The following is a 20,765-nucleotide window of genomic DNA, read 5'->3' as shown; positions in this document are numbered from 1 at the left end:
TATGAAATGTGTAAGAATAGGCATATCCATGGATACAATGTAGATTAGTGATTGCCTAAGGTTGGGAAAGATGAGAGGATTTGGGGATGATGGCAAGAGGTATGCAAGTTTCTCTGTGGGCTGACGAAAATGTTCTAACATTGATTGTGGTGATGGCTGCATAACTGAATATACTTACAGCCACAGTTTATGGGTGAATTTTACATGTGTAATGTATTTCAATAGACCTGTCATTCAGGCCGGCCACAGTAACTCATGCCTGTAATCTCAGCCCTTTGGGAGGCTGAGGTGGGGGGATTGCTTGAGCCCAGGAGTTGGAGAGCAGCCTGGGCAACATGGTGAAACCCCTCATCTACCCAAAATACAAAAGATTAGCCAGGAATGATGGTGCATGCCTATTGTCCCAGCTACTTAGAAAGCTGAGGTAGGAGAACAGCTCAACCAGGAGGTCGAGGCTGCAGTGAGCTGTGATTGCACCACTACACTCTAGCCTGGGCAACAGAGCAAGCCCCTGTCTCAAAAAAAACACAAATACTAATTTAAAAACAATACAGCTGTTATTTAAAAAGCAACAAGAAATAAAGACACTTCCAGATTATCAAAAAAACAAGTTTGTCATCAGCCAACTCATACAGTATGGGAATCATACTATATTCACACTGTAAGTGGAATCACACGGTATATGCCTTTTAGGGACTGGCTTATTTCACTCAGCACAATGTCCTCAAGCTTCATCTATGTTATGAGACATGTGTCAGAATTTCCTTCCTTTTTTGTGCAGTGGCAAGATCAGAGCTTGCTGCAGCCTCAAACTCCTGAGCTCTAATGATCCTCCTACCTCTGCCTCCAGAGTAGCTGGGATTACAGGTGTGAGTCACCATGAGAGGCTCCTTCCTTTTTTATTATTATTATTAATATTTTTTGAGGTGGAGTATTGCTCTATTGCCCAGGCTGGAGTGCAGTGGCGCAATCTCGGCTCACTGCCACCTCCGCCTCCCAGATTTAAGTGATTCTCCTGCCTGAGCCTCCTGAATAGCTGGGACTACAGGTGCCCGCCATCAAGCCCAGATAATTTTTGTTTTGTATTTTTAGTAGAGACCAGGTTTCACCATGTTGGCCAGGCTGGTCTTGAACTTGTGACCTCGTGATCTGCCTGTCTCGGCCTCCCAAAGTGCTGGGATTACAAGTGTGAGCCACTGCGCCTGGCCACTCCTTCCTTTTTAAGGCTGAATAATCTCTAACTGTAGATACATACCACATTTGCTTATCCATTCAAGGACATTAGAGTTGCTTCCACCTTTTAGCTATTGTGAATAATGCTGTTATGAACATGGGTGTACAAATATATTTTTGAGAATTGCTGAATCATATGGTAATTTATTTTTAATTTTTAAGGAACCACCATACTGTTTTCCACAGTGGTTGCACCACTTCACATTGCTATAAATAATGCACAGGGCTTCCCATTTTTCCACATCCTAATTTCTCCACATCCTCAGCAATACTTGTTATTTTCTGGTTGTTTTGTTGTTTTGTTTTGTAACAGGCATTCTAACAGGTGTGAGGTCTTATCTCCTGGATTTGATTTGCCTTTCTCTAATGATTAGTGATAATGGGCATCTTTTCATTTGCTTATTGGTCATTTGTATATCTTCTTTGGGGAAGCGTCTATTCAAATCCTTTCTCCATTTTCTAAATGGGTTATTTGTAAGCTGTACGAGTTTTTTCTTTTTTTTTGGAGACAGGGTCTCACTCTGTCACCCAGGCTGGAGTGCACCAGCTCATAGCTGCCTCGACCTCCCGGGCTCAAGTGATCCTCCCACCTCAGCCTCCTGAGTAGCTAGGACCACAGCAGTGTACCACCATACCTGGCAAATTTTTAAATTTTTTGTACAGACAGGGTTTCACCATGTTGCTTAGGCTGGTCTCCAACTCCTAGGCTCAAGAAATTCTCCTGTCTCGGCAGCCTCCCAAAGTGCTGAGGAGGAATTCTTTATATATCCTGGGCATTAACCCTTTATCAAATATATCATTAATTGGAAGAATTTGAGGAAAACTGGGGTTAATTCTTCTTTAAATATTGGTTAGAAATGACCAGTGAGGCCATCTGGCCCTGAGCTTTTCTTTGTTGGGTGATTCCTGATTACTAACTGAATCTCCTTACTAGTTAGTTATAGGTCTGTTCAGATTTTCTGTTTCTTCATGATTCTGTCTTGGTGGTTATGTGTTTTGAGGAATTTATCCATTTCTTTTATGTTATCAAATTTGTTGGCATACATTTGCTCACAGTATTCTCTTATAAATCTTTTTACTTCTGTAAATCAGTTATAATGTCCCCTTGTTCACTTCTGATTTCAGTAACTTTTCTTATTTTTTCTTAGTCCATCTGGCTAAAGTTTTATCAATTTTTTTATCACTTCAAAGAATCAATTCTGTTTTGTCAGTTTCTCTGCTGCTTTTCTATTCTCTGTTTTGTTTATCTCTGCCCTAATATTTATTATTTCCTTGTTTCTGCTAGCTTTGGGTTTGGTTTGTTCTTTTTACAGTTCCTTTAAGTATAAAGTTGTTGATTTCGGATCTTTCTTTTTTAATGTAAGCATTTGTAGCTATAAATTTCCTTCCTAGTACTGCTTTCACTGTATTCCATGAGTTTTGGCATGTTGTGTTTTCGTTTTCATTTGTCTCAAGATATACCCTAATGTCTCTTGTTTTCTTCTTTAACCCATTGGTTCCTCTGCCCTTCCCATCAGGCACTTTCTTACTACCTGGCACAACATTCATGGTCTTCCTGTACTTTCCCTGCTTCAGCCATAGAATCACCATTTCCCCAAATAGCCTTCATTTATTTTAATGAGGAAAAATATTTAAAATCTAAGACCTGGCCATTAGATATGATCTGCAACTTGCATACCATTGCTCCTAGGCCCTTTTAGTAGACAGATCTAGGAAATATAAACACTTCTATCTATTTCTGTATCTACATCTATACATCCATTGATGTATCCATCTATCTTAAAACTCATAGAAAAAAACCCATCATATATTTATTCATTTATTTAATCTGAAACTACAGGAAGTAATTTCAAATTGCTACACTCCTGTCACTAAAAAAACAAACCTACTAAAAAGAGTTCAAAATTCAGTTGCATTTCTTTCTTTAGACTAAGGGTATATAATTAAAGTACTATATTCAAAAGTTACTTGATTGGTCATCCCTACCTCACCTTCAGGGTGATTACATTCATCATTTGAAATAGATTAGTTTGTGTTTGTACTGTTCTTGTGGATTTGATTTTTGAATATATAAAACATTTACATAGTTCTAAAAGTTAAAACTACATAAAAGACTGTTTTTCCCCACAGAGAAGCGTTCTTCCCACTCCATCCTTTGCCATCTACCTCCTGTGGGTTATCAATTTCAGTAATTTCTGATTTATCTTTCCTGTTTTTCTTTTTGCAAAACAAGCAGACATTAGTCTCTTTCCCTTCTTTCTTACATAAAAATAGCACACTGTATGTATGCTTTCCATTCATATATTAGAAATCACTCTATACCCGTTTGTAAAGATTTTCCTCATTCTTCTTTACAGCTGTACAGGACTCTGTTGTGTAGATATTTATCAACAAATTTCCTGTATGGACATTTGAAGTATTCTCTGATATTTTACAATTACAAATAATGCTGCAACAAATAACTTTGTGCATTCATATTTCCCTACTGTTGAAAACGTAAGGCCGGGCATGGTGCCTCACACCTGTCATCCCAGCAATTTGGGAGGCAGCAATGGGATTGCTTGAGTCCAGGAGTTCAAGACCAGCCTGGGCAACATGGTGAGACTCTGTCTGTATAAAAAATTTTTTTAAATTAGTAAGGCGTGATGGCATGCACTTGTGGTCCCAGTTACTCCAGAGGCCAAGGTGGAATCAATTGAGCCTGGGAGTCTGAGGCTGCAGTGAGCCAAGATCACACTACTGCACTTCAGTTTGGGTAACAGAGCAAGACCCTGTCTCAAAAAAAAAAAAGAAAGAAAGAAAGAAAAGAAAATGTATCTTTAGGGAATATTCCTACAAGTGGAATGGTTGGGTCAAAGGGCTAATGCATGTGTAGTCTGCTGGATTGCCAAATTCTCCCTCAAAGGGGGTTTTACAAGTTTGTATTCCTCACAGCCTCACCAATGGGGCTTCTTGTGAAGCTTTCTAATTAGTGCAGAGCTGATAGGTGAGAAGTGGTATTTCAGTGTAGCTTTAAATTTATACTACCTATTTTAGGTGAAATTGAATATTTTCTTCATATATTTAACAGACAGAGACACTTTATTCTGTTTTTAAATATTTTTTAGAAATTGTATCTGCTCATGTATTCTGCCTTTTTAATTGAATTGTATTTTTTTCTCTCAATTTAGACTAGGGATAGTAGGTCTTTAAAATGTATTTTGCAAATATTTTTTCCTGGTTTCTCATCTATCTTTTAATTTTGCTTATGGTGTTTTTCATTTTTGTAATCAATAATTTGCTTTTCAATGTAGCCAACTTTTCCCCCCTCTTTTATTGCCTTTCCCCACATTCAGGTTATAGAAAACTCATCTATGTATTCTTCTAGTAGGTAATTTTTAAAAAATTAGATTTCTGGTTCATTTGGAGTTTATTCCTGTATCTGATATAAAGTATAGATATAATTTTGTTTTTTCAAGTGGCTAACAAGTTGTCCCAGCACTATTTATTAAAAAGTCCATCTCTGCCCTAATAATTTCAGTACCACCTTTATCATACACTAAATTTATGTGTTTAGGAGACTATTTCTTGACTTTCTATTCTATACCATTGGTCTATACCACAATATTTTCATGATAGCAGCTTTGCAATATGTTACAATATCTGGAAGCCTACTTTCTCTTTGTAGTTCTTCTGTTTTCCTAGCTATTCTTGTATGTTTGTTTTTCTATATGAACTTTAGAATCAACTTGTCTAGTGCCAGAAAAAAATCCTGTTGATATTTATATTGAGATTGCATTAAATTTATATATTAACTTAGCTATAACTGGCACTTTTATGATGATGTTGTCCTATCCTAGAATAAATTATTCTTTTCATTTGTTTAAGGCTACTTTTGTTATTCAGAGGTGTTTTAAAGATTTCTTCACTTAGATTTTACATGTTTTTAATCTTCTAAATATTTTCTTTTTCTTGTTGCTGTAAATGGGATTTTACCCTCCATTATATATTCAAACTTGTTATCTGTGTATATGAAGACCACTGATTTTTGCATATTCTTATAAAATTCCTTTTTTGTTTTAGTTTCATTATTGATTTTCTGCAGTATTCCAGATACACTACCATATCACCTGCAAGTAGGGACAATATTACTTTTTATTTTCCAAATCTTGTGCCTCTAATTGATTTATCTAACGCACTGCCTAAGCCCCCAGTACAAGGTTAAATACAAGTGGAGTTGGTGAGTATCTCTGCCTTTCTCTCAATCTTAGTAAAAATGCCTCCAGTATTTTCCTATTAGATAAAATACAGGATTTAGGAATAAAGTGTCTCTGTCTGTCTCTGTCTCTCCCTCCCTCCCTCCCTCTCCCTCCCTCCCTCTCCCTCTCCCTTTCTGTCTCTGTGTGTGGTGTGTGTGTGAGAGAGAGAGACAGAGAATACCATCATTAAGAAGTATTGATTGGCCGGGCATGGTGGCTCACATCTGTAATCCCAGCACTTTGGGAGGCCAAGGTGGGCAGATCACCTGAGGTTGGGAGTTTGAGACCAGCCTGGCCAAGATGGTGAAACCCCATTTCTACTAAAAATACAAAAATTAGCCAGGAGTGGTGGTGGGCGCCTGTAATCCCAGCTACTTGGGAGGCTAAGGCAGGAGAATGGCTTGAACCTGGGAGGTGGAGGTTGCAGTGAGCTGAGGTCATGCTACTGCACTTCAGCCTGGGGGACAGGGTGAGACTCCGTCTCAAAAAAAAAAAAAAGAAGTATTGCTTATAATATAATTTCTTAAGAGTTTTTACTATATATTGGTGTTGAATCTTGTCGAAGGTTTTTCAGCATATATAAAAGTAAATATATGAGTGTTCTCCTTAGGCTAAATATGGTGAATTACATTGATGATTCTAATGTTACACCATCTTTGCATTCCTGGTATACATCTTGGTGATGAGCTAATATTTTTATAATAGAGTGCTAGATTCTGTTCTGTTTGGTGGTAGTTTATTTCAAACTTTTACATAATTTTTATATATAATATTCATCTGTAATTTTCTTTATGCTACCTTTAATCTGTATGTTAAATATGTTTTATACTTGCTTCATAAAAACCAATATAAAATAATTATGCTGTGTAAGTGAGATACAAAAGAATATATACTGTATTATTACATTTATTAACAGTCCAAGAACATGCTACTTATTCTACAGTAACAGAAACCAGATAAGCGGTTGACTGGCAAGAAGAGAGCAAGAAGGCAGAATTAAATGGGCATCAGAAAGCTTTTGAGAGTGATGGATATGTTCATTAAATGGATTATGGTGATGATATATGTATGTCAAAACTGCACAAATTATATACTTTAAATGTGCGCAGTCTATATCAATAAAACTACTTTAAAAAAGAGGGTCTAAGAACTAAAAAGTGTTTTAAGATGTTTTACTTTATTTCACTTTAGCCCTTCAACAACTGGAGACAGGCAACTAAATCAGCATTTACAATACCAAGCCATTTAGAAAAGAAAGAATTTGGAAGTTTTCCTTATTTTCTATGTTCTAAAACAATTTATTTAGCATTAGGATTATTTGAACTCCATAAATGTAGCAAAATTTTCCTGTTAAACCATTTGGACTTCATGTTTTTTATTTTTCAGTGAGATAGTTATTTCATAACTTCAAAAACTTATTCAATGGAAATTGTGCTGTTTAACTTCCAATATCTACTTGAGTCAATTTTGGTAAACTATATTGTCACACATAATTATCCATTTCATTTTAGTTTTCAAATTTGTTTACGTAAAGGTATGTAAATTAATCTTGTTATAAAAACTACCCTGTGTCAATGGTTACTTACCACTTATGATTTGTTATTCTGTATATTTGTAATTTCTATTAGGTTAATTTATTTGCTTCATTAAACAATTCAAGATACACATCTTTTTTTTTTTTTTTTTTTTTTGAGACAGAGTCTCGCTCTGTCGCCCAGGCTAGAGTGCGGTGGCACGATCTCGGCTCACTGCAAACTCTGCCTTCCAGATTCAAGCAATTCTCCTGCCTCAGCCTCCCAAGTAGCTGGGATTACAGGCGCATGCCACCATGCCCAGCTAACTTTTTGTATTTAGTAGAGATGGGGTTTCACCATGTTAGACAGGATGGTCTTGATCTCCTGACCTCGTGATCTGCCTGCTTCGGCCTCCCAAAGTGCTGGGATTACTGGCGTGAGCCACAGCGCTGAGCCAAGATAAAAATCTTAATTTTTGAATGAGATGTTTTTCTGTTCTCTTACTAATTTCTCTTTTTATCTTTACTATTTATTCTCTTGTGCTTTCCTTTGATTTACTTGTTTTTCTTTTTCTAACTTTCTAAGTTTGGAATTTACTTATTTCCCTTTCTTCATTTATAATATGTACTGAAGATTATAAATTTTCCCCCCATTAGTGCCTTACCTTTTTTTTTTTTTTTAAGAATCTGATATGCTGTGTTTTCATTTCGTTAAGTTTCAGAAATCCTTTATTTCAGTTTCTATTTTCCTTACATCCAATAGTTGTTTTCAGTTTTCCAGATGGAAGGGTCTTTCTGCTGTTTTATAAATTTCATTTTTAATTTCTAGTTTTGTTGCATGGTGATCATAATTATGTTTCTACTTTATGAAATTACTAATTTTTCCTTGTGACCTAATATATGAACTATTTTTATGAATGTAAATTGTTTACTTGGGACGATGATATACTACACTAATTCTTCAACTTTTCTGTAGGGTTTTTTTTTTCTGTAGATTTTTAAAACTTCAAAATAAAGAAATGAGATCTAGAAAATCCCTTTGCATTGAAAATAAAGAAATATACTTGTGAATAAGCCATCGGTCAAGTAAGATATCATAGTGAGTATTCAAATATATTTTAAACTGAATAATGGAAGTCTACACATAAAAATATGTAACATGCAACTAAAGAAGTAGTTACAAGAAAATGGATGATCCAGGCTGGACGCGGTGGCTCACATCTGTAATCCTAGCACTTTGGGAGGCCGAGACGGGCGGATCACGAGGTCAAGAGATCGAGACCATCCTGGCTAACACAGTGAAACCCCGTCTCTACTAAAAATACAAAAAAATTAGCCAGGGGTGGCGACGGGTGCCTGTAGTCCCAGCTACTTGGGAGGCCAAGGCAGGAGAATGGCGTGAACCCGGGAGGCGGAGCTTGCAGTGAGCCGAGATCGGGCTACTGCACTCCAGCCTGGGCAACAGAGTGAGGCTCCGTCTCAAAAAAAAAAAAAAAGAAAAGAAAAGAAAAGAAAAGAAAAAAAAAAGAAAATGGATGATCCTAATTACTAGAAAAGAAAGAAACTAGCCGGGCGCGGTGGCTCAAGCCTGTAATCCCAGCACTTTGGGAGGCTGAGACGGGCGGATCACAAGGTCAGGAGATCGAGACCATCCTGGCTAACACGGTGAAACCCCGTCTCTACTAAAAATACAAAAAACTAGCCGGGCGAGGTGGCGGCGCCTGTAGTCCCAGCTACTGGAGAGGCTGAGGCAGAAGAATGGCTGATCCTGGGAGGTGGAGCTTACAGTGAGCTGAGATCCAGCCACTGCACTCCAGCCTGGGTGACAGAGTGAGACTCCGTCTCAAAAAAAAAAAAAAAAAAAAAAAATAGGAAGATTATCCTGGACTAACCAGATGGACCCAATGTAATCACAAGTGTCTTTTTTAAGTGGAAGACGAAATAAGATGACAGACCAGAAAGATGGCAACTTGAGGAGGACTCAAAGTTGCTGGCTTTGATAATGGAGGAGGAAAGCCAGGAGTCAAGGAATATGAATAGTCTCTAAAAGCTGAAAAGGGGAAGGAAATGGATTCTGCCCTTGAGCCTCCAGAAAGGAACTCAGCCCGCCAACACCTTGACTTTAGCCCAATGAAACCCATTCAGACTTCTGAACTACACAACTGTAAGATAATAAATCTATGTTGTTGTTGTTTTTATTTATCTTATTTATTTATTTATTTTGAAACTGAGTTTCACTCTTATTGCCCAGGCTGGAGTACAGTGGCACGCTCTCAGCAAACTGCAACCTCCATCTCCTGTGCTCAAGTGATTCTCCTGCATCAGCCTCCTGAATAGCTGGGATTATAAGCACGCACCACCATGCCTGGCTAATTTTTGTATTTTTAGCAGGGATGGAGTTTCACCATGTTGGCCAGGCTGGTCTCAAACTCCTGACCTCAGGGGATCTGCCTGCCTCAGCCTCTCAAAGTGCTAGGATTACAGGCATGAGCCACCTTGTGTTGTTATTTTTAAACAGAGACGGGGACTCACTGTGTTGCCCAGGCTGGTCTCGAATTTCTGGGCTCCAGTGATATTCCCACCTTGGCCTCCCAAAGTGCTGGGATTACAGGCATAAGCCACCTTGTGTTATTTTTAAACAGAGATGGGGACTCACTGAGTTGCCCAGGCCAGTCTCGAATTTCTGGGCTCCAGTGATACTCCCACCTTGGCCTCCCAAAGTGCTGGGATTATAGGCATGAGCCAATGTTCCCAGCCTCTGTGTTGTTTTAAGCCACTAAGTTTAGGGTAATTTATCACGGCAGCTATAGAAAACTAATACAGTGAGTTTAGGAAGACTGCTGGAGACAAGGTCAACATACAAAAATAAATTGTTTTTCTATAACACCAATAAACAAAAAATAAAATGTCAGAAAACTTATTTATGATGACATCAAAAATTTAAATACCCAGCCGGGTGTGGTGGCTCATGCCTGTAATCTCAGCACTTTGGGAGGCCAAGGTGGGTGGATCATTTGAGGTCAGGAGTTTGAGATCAGCCTGGCCGACATGGTAAACCCCGTCTCTACTAAAAACACAAAAATTAGCTGAGCGTGGTGGCAGTAGTGGCACGTGCCTGTAATCCCAGCTGCTCGGGAGGCTGAGGCAGGAGAATCACCTGAGCCTGGAAGGCAGGGGTTGTGGTGAACTGAGATCACACCACTGCACTTCAGTCGGGGCGACAAAGTGAGACACTGTCTCAAAAAAAAAATTTTTTTTTAAATATTATATAGCCAAAAATACATCTAACAAATTATGTCCATGATATCTATTCAGAAAATTGGGCTGGGCACAGTGGCTCATGCCTATAATCCCAGCACTTTGGGAGGCCAAGGTGGGAGGATCACTTGAGTCCAGGAGTTTGAGAGCAGCCTAGACAACACAGCAAAACCCTGTCTCTACAAAAATACAAAAATGTGTTGGTCATGGTGGCACGTGCCTATGGCCCTAGCTACTTAGGAGGCTGAGGTGGAAGGATCACCTGAGCCCAGGAGGTCGAGGCTCCAGTAAGCTATGATTGCACCACTTACTCTAGCCTAGGAGAGAGAGCAAGACCCTGTCTCGAAAAAAGAAAAGAAAATTGTAAGTTGTTAAGAGAAGTCAAGGAGGGAGGAAACAATCATATGAACCATATTCACATTGGAAGACAATATTGAGATGCTAATTCTCCCCAAATTCATCTATAACTTAATGCATTTCTAATCCAAATTCCAGCTTTTTTTTTCTAGAGGAACTTAATAGCTAAGTTCAATACTTTGCTAGAAGAACTCATGGGACTCAGCGTACAGTTGTACTCACAGCTAACATTTATTATATCATAAACACTTTAAGGATACACAGCCAGATCAGCAAGGGAAAAAAAACACCTCAGGTAGTGTCTGCAGGAATTCATGTGCAGGCTTCCCATGCTCTCCAACTCCTGAGAAAGTGCACGCTCTCTCAGTGAAAATGCAGCTATGCATGTGCACTGTTTCTGCCCCAAAGAAGCTGGATAGAGACTCCAAATCTAGGGGTTTTATTGAGGGCTGGTCACTTAGGCACCTTCCTCCCTTCCTCCCACCAAAATTTCAGACTCCCATAAGGAAAACAGGTATTAGCGGCTACAGTGGGCAAAACAACCTGATCAGTGTAGGAAAGGTTTCCAAAGCCAAGTTCCCAGACACAGCCAGGGACCAATTGTGCAAGCAGGCTTTTCTGAAGGTATCAGTTTCAGGCCTACTATATTAGCTCATTCATGTACAAGTTATGTCTATGAAATATAACATACAACAATTCACAATAAAAGATGTTAAAAAAAAAAATAGTGCAAATCAAAAACACAATTAGGGCCAGGCACAGTGGCTCATGTGTTGAATCCTAGCACTTTAGGAGGCTGAGGCAGGAGGACTGCTTGAGACCAGGAGTTCAGGACCAGCCTGGGCAACACAGCAAGATTCCGTCTCTACAAAAAATTTTAGAAATTAAGAAAACAAAAAACAAACAAACAAAAAAACCACAATGAAGTCTCATCCTACCCCAGTTAAGATAGCTATTATCAAAAAGACAGAAAATAACAAATGCTGGTGAGGATGCAGAGAAAAGAGAACTCTTACACTTCCACTGCTGGTGGGAATATAAACTAGTACAGCCACTATGGAGAATAGTATGGAAGTTCCTCAAATAACTACAAATAGACCTACCATATGACTCAGCGATCCCACTACTGAGCACTTATCCAAAGGAAAAGATATCAGCATATCAAAGAGACATTTGCACCCCCATGCTTACTGCAGCACTATTCACAATAGCCAAGATATGGAATCAACCAAGGTGTTCAACAAGCGATGAATGAATTAAAAAAAAAAATAGTACATATACACAACAGAATACTATTCAGCCATAAAAAAGAATAAAATCCTGTTATTCACAGCAACATGGAACCTGAAGACATTATGTTAGGTGGAATAAAGAACAGAAAGTTAAACACCACATGTTCTCACTCATATGTGGAACCTAAAAATTGTTGCTCTTATAGAAGTAAAACGTAGAACAGAAGGCACTAGAGGCTGGGAAGGGTAGAGGGAAAGGCGTAGGGGGAGACTTGTTAAAGAATACAAAATTGGTTGGGTGTGGTGGCTCATGTCTAAATTCCAGCACTTTAGGAGGCCGAGGTGGGTGGATGATCTGAAATCAGGAGTTCGAGATCAGCCTGACCAACATGGAGAAACCCTGTCTCTATTAAAAACGCAAAATTAGCCAGGGGTGGCGGCACATGCCTATAATCCCAGCTACTTGGGAGGCTGAGGCAGGAGAATTGCTTGAACCCAGGAGGCAGAGGTTGCAGTGAGCCGAGAACACACCATTGCACTCCAGTCTGGGCAACAGGAGTGAAACTCTGTCTGGAAAAAAAAAAAAAACAAAAAAAATACAAAATTACAGCTAGATGGGAAGAGTAAGTTCTGGTGTTCTGTAGCACTACAGGATGACAGTTAACAATAATGTACTATACAGTTTCAAATAGCCAGGAGGAAGATATTGAATGCTCCTAACACAAAGAAATGATAAATGTTTTAAGATGACAGATATGCTAATTACCCTGATCTGATCATTATACAGTATATGTATCAAAATATCACTATGAACCTCATAAATTGTTGGGGTACAATTATGTCAATTTAAAGAAATGTAAAAATGAAAAAAATCATTGACTAAAATTATGTTATATCCATTTAAAAAGCCAAAGCAGAAGATAGTTGTTATACATATGTGTATGTATGTACATATAAAAATGTAGATAACTATATATAAATATGTTTATACATACATAAAACAAAGACAACTCAATAGAGAAGACAGAAAACTTAAAAAGGGACTGTAAAAAAGAGGAAATAGCCCATAAACACATCAAGGTACTCATCTTCACTAACAATCAGAGAAATTAAAGTTACCAGAAAAATACTACTATACGTGAATATACCAGATTGGAAAATAAAAATATATATAATATAAAGCATTAGCCAGCACGCAGAGCAACGGAAAATCTAATACACTGGTGGGAGTGCAAGCACTTTTGAAAACAATTTAGTATTACATAGTAAGGTAAAACATACACACTTTTTGACCTATCAGTTTGTAATTAATTCAATAAAAACTTCCTCTGGGGGCCGGGCATGGTGGCCTTTGCCTGTAATCCCAGCACTTAGGGAAGCCGAGGCAGGGAGATCACCTGAGGTCAGGAGTTCGAGACCATCCTGGCCAACATGGCAAAACCCTATCTCTACTAAAAATACAAAAATTAGCCAGGCATGATGGTGCACGCCTATAATCCCAGTTACTCAGGAGGCTGAGACATGAGAATCTCTTGAACCCAGCAGGTAGAGGTTGCAGCGAGCCAAGATCACACCACTGCACTCCAGCCTGGGTGACAGAGTGAGACTCCTCCTCAAAAAACAAAACAAAACTTCCTCTGGGGAGGACAAAGGGGCTGGGGAGTGACTTAATCACCAATGGCCAATTATTTAATCAGTCATGTCTAGGTAAGGAGGCCTACATAAAAATCCAGAAGGATAGGGCTTAGGGAGCTTCTGGGGTGGTGAGAACATGTAGAGATGGTGGGAGGCTGGCGTGCCTGGGGAGGGCATGGAAGTGCCACACCCCTTCCCACATACCTTGTCCTATGTATTTCTTGCAGCTGGCTGCTTCTGAGTTGTTTATAATAAGCTGATAATCTAGTAAGGAAACTGTTCTGTGAGCTGAATGTGGAGGACTTACCACTTGTGACTGTAGTGTGAAGTAGGGGGTCTGGAATGGGGGTGCACAGGGAGGAGTTAACATATGGGGTCTGCACTAACTCCTGGCAGTTAGGGTCAGAACTGAGCTAAATGTAGGACACCCAATGTCTGCTAAAGAACTGAACTATTGTGGGGAAAAAAACACCACACATTTGGTGACAGAAGTGAAGAATTATTATATGGGTACAGAGTACAGAGGAAATGGAGTTTTCTTTACAGAGGTATACACATAAAACGAAATATTCAGCCTTTAAAAAGAAACAAATCGACTAGATGCAGTGGCTCATGCTTGAATCCCAGCACTTTGGGAGGCCAAGGCAGGAGTATTGCTTGAGCCTAGGAGTTCAAGACCAGCCTAGGCAATATAGCGAGACCCAGAATCTACAAAAAACAAAAAAGTTAGCCAGGCATGGTGGTGCACTCCTGTAGTCTCACCTTCTTGGGAGGCTGAGGCAGAAGGATCACTTGAGCCCAGGAGTTCAAGGCTGCAGTGAGCTATGATCATTCTACTGCACTCCAGCCTGTACAGCTGAGCAAGACCCTGTCTGAAAAAATAATAAAATACAATTAAATTAAATAATAAATTTTTAAAAAAATCCTGCAACATGAGATGACACAGATGGACCTTGAAGCCATTATGCAAAGTGAAATAAGCCAGTCACAGGACAAATAACTGCAAGATTCCACTGCAATGAGGTATCTAAAATAGGCAAACTCATAGAAGCAAGGAGGGCCACAGTGGTCGCCAGGGTAGGGGCTTTCAGGAAATGGGAAGTTGTTAATCAAAAAGTATAAAGTTTCAGTAATGCATTCTAGAGATCTGCCATACAACATCGTGGCTATGTGGTACTATACATGTAAAACTCTGTTAAGAAGTTAAGGAAAACAATTAAAAAATTTTTTTTTAGAGACAAGGTATCGCTCCGTCACCCAGGCTAGAGTGCAGTGACAAAATTATAGTTCACTGCAGCCTCAAACTCCTAGGCTCAAGTGATCCTCCTGCCTCAGCCTCTGGAGAATCTGGAACTACAGGTGCATGCCATCATGCTCGACAAATTTTTTAAAATTTTTTGTAGAGATAAGTCTCCCATCGTTGCCAGGCTGGTCTTGAACTCTCGGCCTCAAGAGATCTTTCTTCCTCAGCCTCCCAAAGTGCTGGGATTACAGAAGTGAGCTACCATTCCAGCCAAAATTACTATTAAAAAAAAAAAAAAAAAAAAAGAAAGAAAAACTTTATCTACAACATGGAAGAATCTCACAAACATAACGATGCAAACTAGAAAGACTCAGTAGAATACATATAGTATCATCCCATTTATAGAGCTCAAAATCATGCAAAACTGAACTGTATTATTTACAGATGCATAGATCAGGGCAAACTACGAAGACAAGAAAAGCACTATCATAAAAATTGGGACAACAGGGCCCAGTGCGGTGGCTCATGCCTATAATCCCACTACTTTGGGAGGCTGAGGCGGGCGGATTACCAGAGGTCACGAGTTTGAGACCAGCCTGGCCAATATGGTGTAACCCCGTCTCTACTAAAAATAGAAAAAACTAGCTGGGTATGGTGGTAGGCGCCTGTAATCCAAGCTACTCAGGAGGCTGAGGCAAAAGAATCGCTGGAACCCAGGAGGCGAAGGTTGCAGTGAGCCAAGATCATGCCACTGCACTCCAGCCTGGGCAACAAGAGCAAAACTCCATCTCAAAATAAATAAATAATTGGGACAAGAGTTATCCCTAACATAGGGAGGAGGTATGAAGAGAAAGATACACTTCTGGGGTCCTGGGAACCTGGTAATACTCTCTCTCTTTCTTGATCTGGATGATGATTATGTGTAACTATAATTTTATACTGAGTCTTCACGTTTACTATGGATACAATATAATTTTTATGCATAACTAAACTTCATAATTTCTTTGTAACTATTCTTTAAATTATGTAAGTTTTTTTTTTTAATTTTACGTTTTTGAGACAGAGTCTCACTCTGTTGCCCAGGCTGGAGTGCAATGGCATGATCGTGATCTAGGCTCCTGCAACCTCCGCTGCCCAGGTTCAAACGATTCTCGTGCCTCTGCCTCCTGAGTAGCTGGGATTACAAACATGGGCCACCATGGGGCCGGCTAATTTTTGTATTTTAGTAGAGATGGGGTTTTACCATGTTGGCCAGGCTGGTCTGGAACTCCTGCCCTTAAGTGATCCACCTGCCTCAGCCTCCTGAAGTGCTGGGATTACAGGTGTGAGCCACTTTAACTCTTGGTTTCCGGCCAAATTATGTATATTTTTACAAATGTATCTTGGTCTCATAATAAATTTTTTTTTATTGAAATGGAGTCTCGCTTTGTCGCCAGGCTGGAGTACAGTGGTGCAATCTGGGCTCACTGCAATCTCTTCCTCCTGGGTTCAAGTGATTATCCTGTCTCAGCCTCCCAAGTAGCTGGGATTACAGGTGTGTGCCCCCATGCTCAGCTGACTTTTACATTTTTTAGTAGAGATGGGGTTTCACCATGTTGGCCACACTGGGCTTGAACTCCTGACCTCATGATCCGCCTGCCTAGGCCTCCCAAAGTGCTGGGATTACAGGCGTGAGCCACCGCCCGGCCAATAAAAATAAAAAAAAAAAAAAAAATTAGGCGGGGCGCAGTGGCTCATGCTTGTAATCCCAGCACTTTGGGAGGCCGAGAAGGGCGGATCACGAGGTCAAGAGATCGAGACCATCCTGGCTAATACGGTGAAACCCCGTCTCTACTAAAAAATACAAAAAAAAAAATAGCTGGGGGAGGTGGCGGGCGCCTGTAGTCCCAGCTACTCGGGAGGCTGAGGCGGGAGAATGGCGTAAACCCGGGAGGCGGAGCTTGCAGTGAGCTGAGATCGGGCCACTGCACTCCAGCCTGGGTGACAGAGCGAGACTCCGTCTCAAAAAAAAAAAAAAAAAAGAATAGCCAGTTCCAGGCCCAGTGCGGTGGCTCAAGTCTGTAATCCCAGCACTTTGGGAGGCCGAGATGGGCGGATCACGAGGTCAGGAGATGGAGACCATCCTGGCTAATACGGTGAAACCCCGTCTCTACTAAAAAATACAAAAAACTAGCCGGGCGAGGTGGCAGGCGCCTGTAGTCCCAGACACTCGGGAGGCTGAGGCAGGAGAATGGGGTAAACCCGGGAGGCGGAGCTTGCAGTGAGCTGAGGTCCGGCCACTGCACTCCAGCCTGGGCGACAGAGTGAGACTCCATCTCAAAAAAAAAAAAAGAATATCCAGTTCCAGTGAACAAATGTTCAGGGAATATAAACACAACAGCTCACCAGAATATACATACACTAAGTAAACTCATGAAAAAATTGTCAAATTTTTCTAATAATTAATAACATGGAGCATCATTTCATACCTATTAAGCCAAAGAGAGAGGAATATTGCAAAAATTTATAAGATAAATGACAAGCATGAAGACTGATTCGTTAAAAGAAATAATTTGTTCAGATTTTTATTTTATTTTTTGGTAGACATGGAGTTTTGCCACGTTGCCCAGGCTGGTCTTGAACTCCCGGGCTCAAGCAATCCCCTACCTTGGCTTCCCAAAGTGCTGGGATCATAGGCATGAGCTACCGCACCCAGCCAAGAAATGATTTAATATTGAAAAAAGCAGGCCAGGCGTGGTGGCTCACACCTGTAATCCCAGCACTTTGAGAGGCCAACGTGGGCAAACTGCTTGCGCCTATGAGTTCGAGATCAGCCTGGACAACATGGCGAAACCCTATCTCTACAAAAAATCAAAAGCCCATCTCTACAACAAATACAAAAATTAGCCAGGCGTGGTGGTACACCCCTGTACTCCCAGCTGAGGTGAGAGGATCACTTGAGCCCGGGAGGTTGGAGCTGCAGTGAGCCCTGTCTTAAAAAAAAAAAGAAAAGAAAGAAAAGAAAAGAAAAAAAAAAAAAATTCCTCAAGTGTCAGGTTAAAAAAGAAAGAAAAAAGAAAAACACTAAGTTATGACTACATTAAGGCTATAGCTACCTAAGAAATCTGTATAGCTAAATCTGTATAACGAATTTTATAGCTGAAATTTGGAAAGGACTCATGGAAAATAAAAGTAGTTCAAGTGTTTGAAAGATAGTATTATGACTGGAATATTTTTCTTGACGTTGAGAATATGTTTCAATAAAATACAGGAATTTTTAAACAAAGTAAACTCAATAGTTCCCTGTCATTCCAGGGAACAAAGTCCGTACGTCATAACTCCAAGAACTTTCATTCTCGGTCTTCGACTTGTATTTTTCATTCAGTTAACATCTACAGTGACTACTCTGTGCCAGCCATCATGGTAGGCACTGAGGTACAGAGATGGGCAAGTCATTATTACTGCCTTCAAGGAGCTTATAGACCAGCAGAAAATAGACATGTCAACAAATAATTACAAAGCAATGAGATAAGTCCGACAATCAAGTCTTTTCTTAAAAGACTATGGCTTCCCAGATTAAGGGAAAACAGACAAAAGATAGAGAAGCTTTTCAAAGAACACTGAATTGGATCTTGAAGGACAAGTGGAACTTTACAGACAGGACTGAGGTTGTGAAGAAGAGTAGTCTATGAGTGGTACAAAGGCTGAGGTAAAATAGTATGTGTTAGAGAAACAGAATGCTCAAAAGCCTCAGGTATCATGCTAAGGAGTTTAGATTTTTATCCTACAGGCAATGGAGACCCTCACAGCCTTTCAGCACTGAACTCCTAGGATTATTCTACGATTATCTTGGACCTCTTTTATTCTATCCATTTTTTATCTTAGAAAAAAATATGTAAATTAAAAGATATGTATATCTTTTATTTTTTAGTATTTCTTACATGAAGATACAGAAAATAGAATTACACCCATGTACCCACTAACCAAATTTTAAAAAGTTAAATTGGGCCCTATTCCCTCTCTTTTAAAGGCATAAAACATTTCAGAATGATTGACGAAGTCTCACTCTGTCACCCAGGCTGGAGTGCAGTGGTGCAATCTTGGCTAACTGCAGCCTCCTGGGTTCAAGCGATTCTCGTGCCTCAGCCTCCGCAGTAGCTAGAACCACAGGCGCACACCACCACGCCCAGATAATTTTTGTATTTACTGCAGAGAGGGGGCTTCATCATGTTGGTCAGGCAAGTCACTAATTCCTGGCCTCAGGTGATCCGCCTGCCTGTCTCCCAAAGTGCTGGGATTATGGAGAAAGCCTGATGTTGTGGGATATGCTTTAAAATCAGGCGCTCTTAGTTCAAATTCTGTATCTCTAGCACTCAATCGCCAAATACTCTTTCTGTACAGAGACAAGCTCTTTATGCTTCAGATTTTCCATGTCTAAAATGAGGACAATTTCATCCGCTTCTCTGGGTAATAAAAACAGAACCCTTACTGTGTACTATGTAACAGGTAGTCTTCCAAGCATTTATTATTGCATACATTAAGTCGTTTAATCCTGACAAAAACCCCAGGAAGTGGAAGAGACCATTTCCCCCATATGATAGACGAAAACCAAGACACTTAGTGTTTCAGTAACGTGCAGTAGACACAGCTAAACGTGAAGGAGCTAGAATTCGAACCCAAGCAATCTGATGCAGTATTCCTATTCACTTCGTTTTGCTGGGATATCGTGAAGCTACAGTTGTAAGATCATGGGTGCCAGGAACACGGCACAGAGTAGACACTCAAAAACAAGAGTAGCCCAGCTCGTGATTATGGAAGGCCATAGAAAAAGTACAAAGTGTTTTCGTTGTTCCTCAGGAAGGACACGGAGGTAATAGTGCCAGAGGTCTGGGCTGGGATTACCCCGTGCGGGGCATCATGTTAGGCACTGGACTACATGGGCAAGAACATGCCGGGTCCTAGCCCATGCTCGGCCTCTGACGCCCCGGGAGACCTTGGCAGAGTTCGCCCCTGCCCCGGGCCTCTATTTTCCCATCTGGAACGTATTATGTATCTGCTGTCCTCCCAGGATGTTCGCAAGACTAGTTGACTCAGCGGGGCGAGGCGAACCAGTGCAGGAAACGGAAGAACTCGTGCGGCCTCCAGCTCCGGGCTGGACCGCCAGAGCAGGGCTAGGTCAGCGCTGACCGACCCGTAGTTACGCGCGCGGCACTCACCTCGCACGCAGACTCCTAGCGGGCGGAACCAGGATCCAAACTCCCCGCGGCACGACCACGGATGCCGCGCAGATACCTCGCTCACTTCGCGCCGGAAGCCTGCCTATTCCGATTGGCTGCTTTCTGGGGAAACCGACCGATACTGTCGTACTCCCACATCTGTTCCCGCCCCTCAGGCTGCTGGGGCGGGGTCGCCGTGCGGCGCTGGGAGGGGCACGTATCTCCAAACCCCAATCAGAGTCCGAACGGGAGGGTCAGGTGACTACGGTTACATCCCGGCCTTCCGGCGCTAGTTGGGTCTTTGTTTTTGGTGTTTTAGAGTCAGTGAAGGCTTTAAAGGAAGTAGGAAGCTAGAACCGGCTGTGGCGGGGTTGAAAAGCTGGGGCGTCTGAGAGCTGAGACTTGCCAGTTCCCACGGGCCAAGCCAGGCGTCTTCACCCCAGTCTCTTGGTTCCGACTGTGTGTCTCTGCGAGGTTTTGGCGGTCTTGCCTCTCCATCCCTTTAATAATGCTGGTCTCTTCACCCATACCCCTCTACACGAGCAGGTGCAAATTGTCATTGAACTGGGAAAGGGGGCGCACACTCAGATGCCTCCAGGGACACATGAGAAGCCATGCTTCTGTTTCAGCCTATTGCTGACACGCGGGAATGTGGGCCCTGTGGTGCCAGATCTTTCTTTCCTTTCTTCCTCTCGTCTCCCCTCTTTACTTCCTTCTCTCCTTCCCTCCCGCCTTCCCTCCTGTTTGTGTGTGTGGTAAAATGTATCTAACATAAAACTCACCATTTCTAAGTGTACAGTTCAGTGGCATTAAGTACATTCACATTGTTGTGAAACCATCACCACTATCCATCTCCAGAAC

General features: G+C 40.9%; 1 protein-coding gene across 1 annotated transcript in view; it reads right to left on the bottom strand.

Moving 5' to 3' along the window:
- The window catches only part of BLM (BLM RecQ like helicase), a 101,201-nt gene extending 81,141 nt beyond the window's left edge, over positions 1–20,060 (bottom strand). The window contains exon 1 of the mRNA XM_023195393.3: positions 19,905–20,060. The gene's annotated coding sequence lies outside the window, so the exon portion shown is untranslated. The remainder of the gene's footprint in view (positions 1–19,904) is intronic.
- Between the last annotated feature and the right edge of the window lie 705 nt (positions 20,061–20,765).

The sequence above is a fragment of the Piliocolobus tephrosceles genome, chromosome 6 (assembly GCF_002776525.5).
Source record: "Piliocolobus tephrosceles isolate RC106 chromosome 6, ASM277652v3, whole genome shotgun sequence".
NCBI lineage: Eukaryota > Metazoa > Chordata > Mammalia > Primates > Cercopithecidae > Piliocolobus > Piliocolobus tephrosceles.
This window is presented reverse-complemented; position numbering and strand designations above follow the sequence as displayed.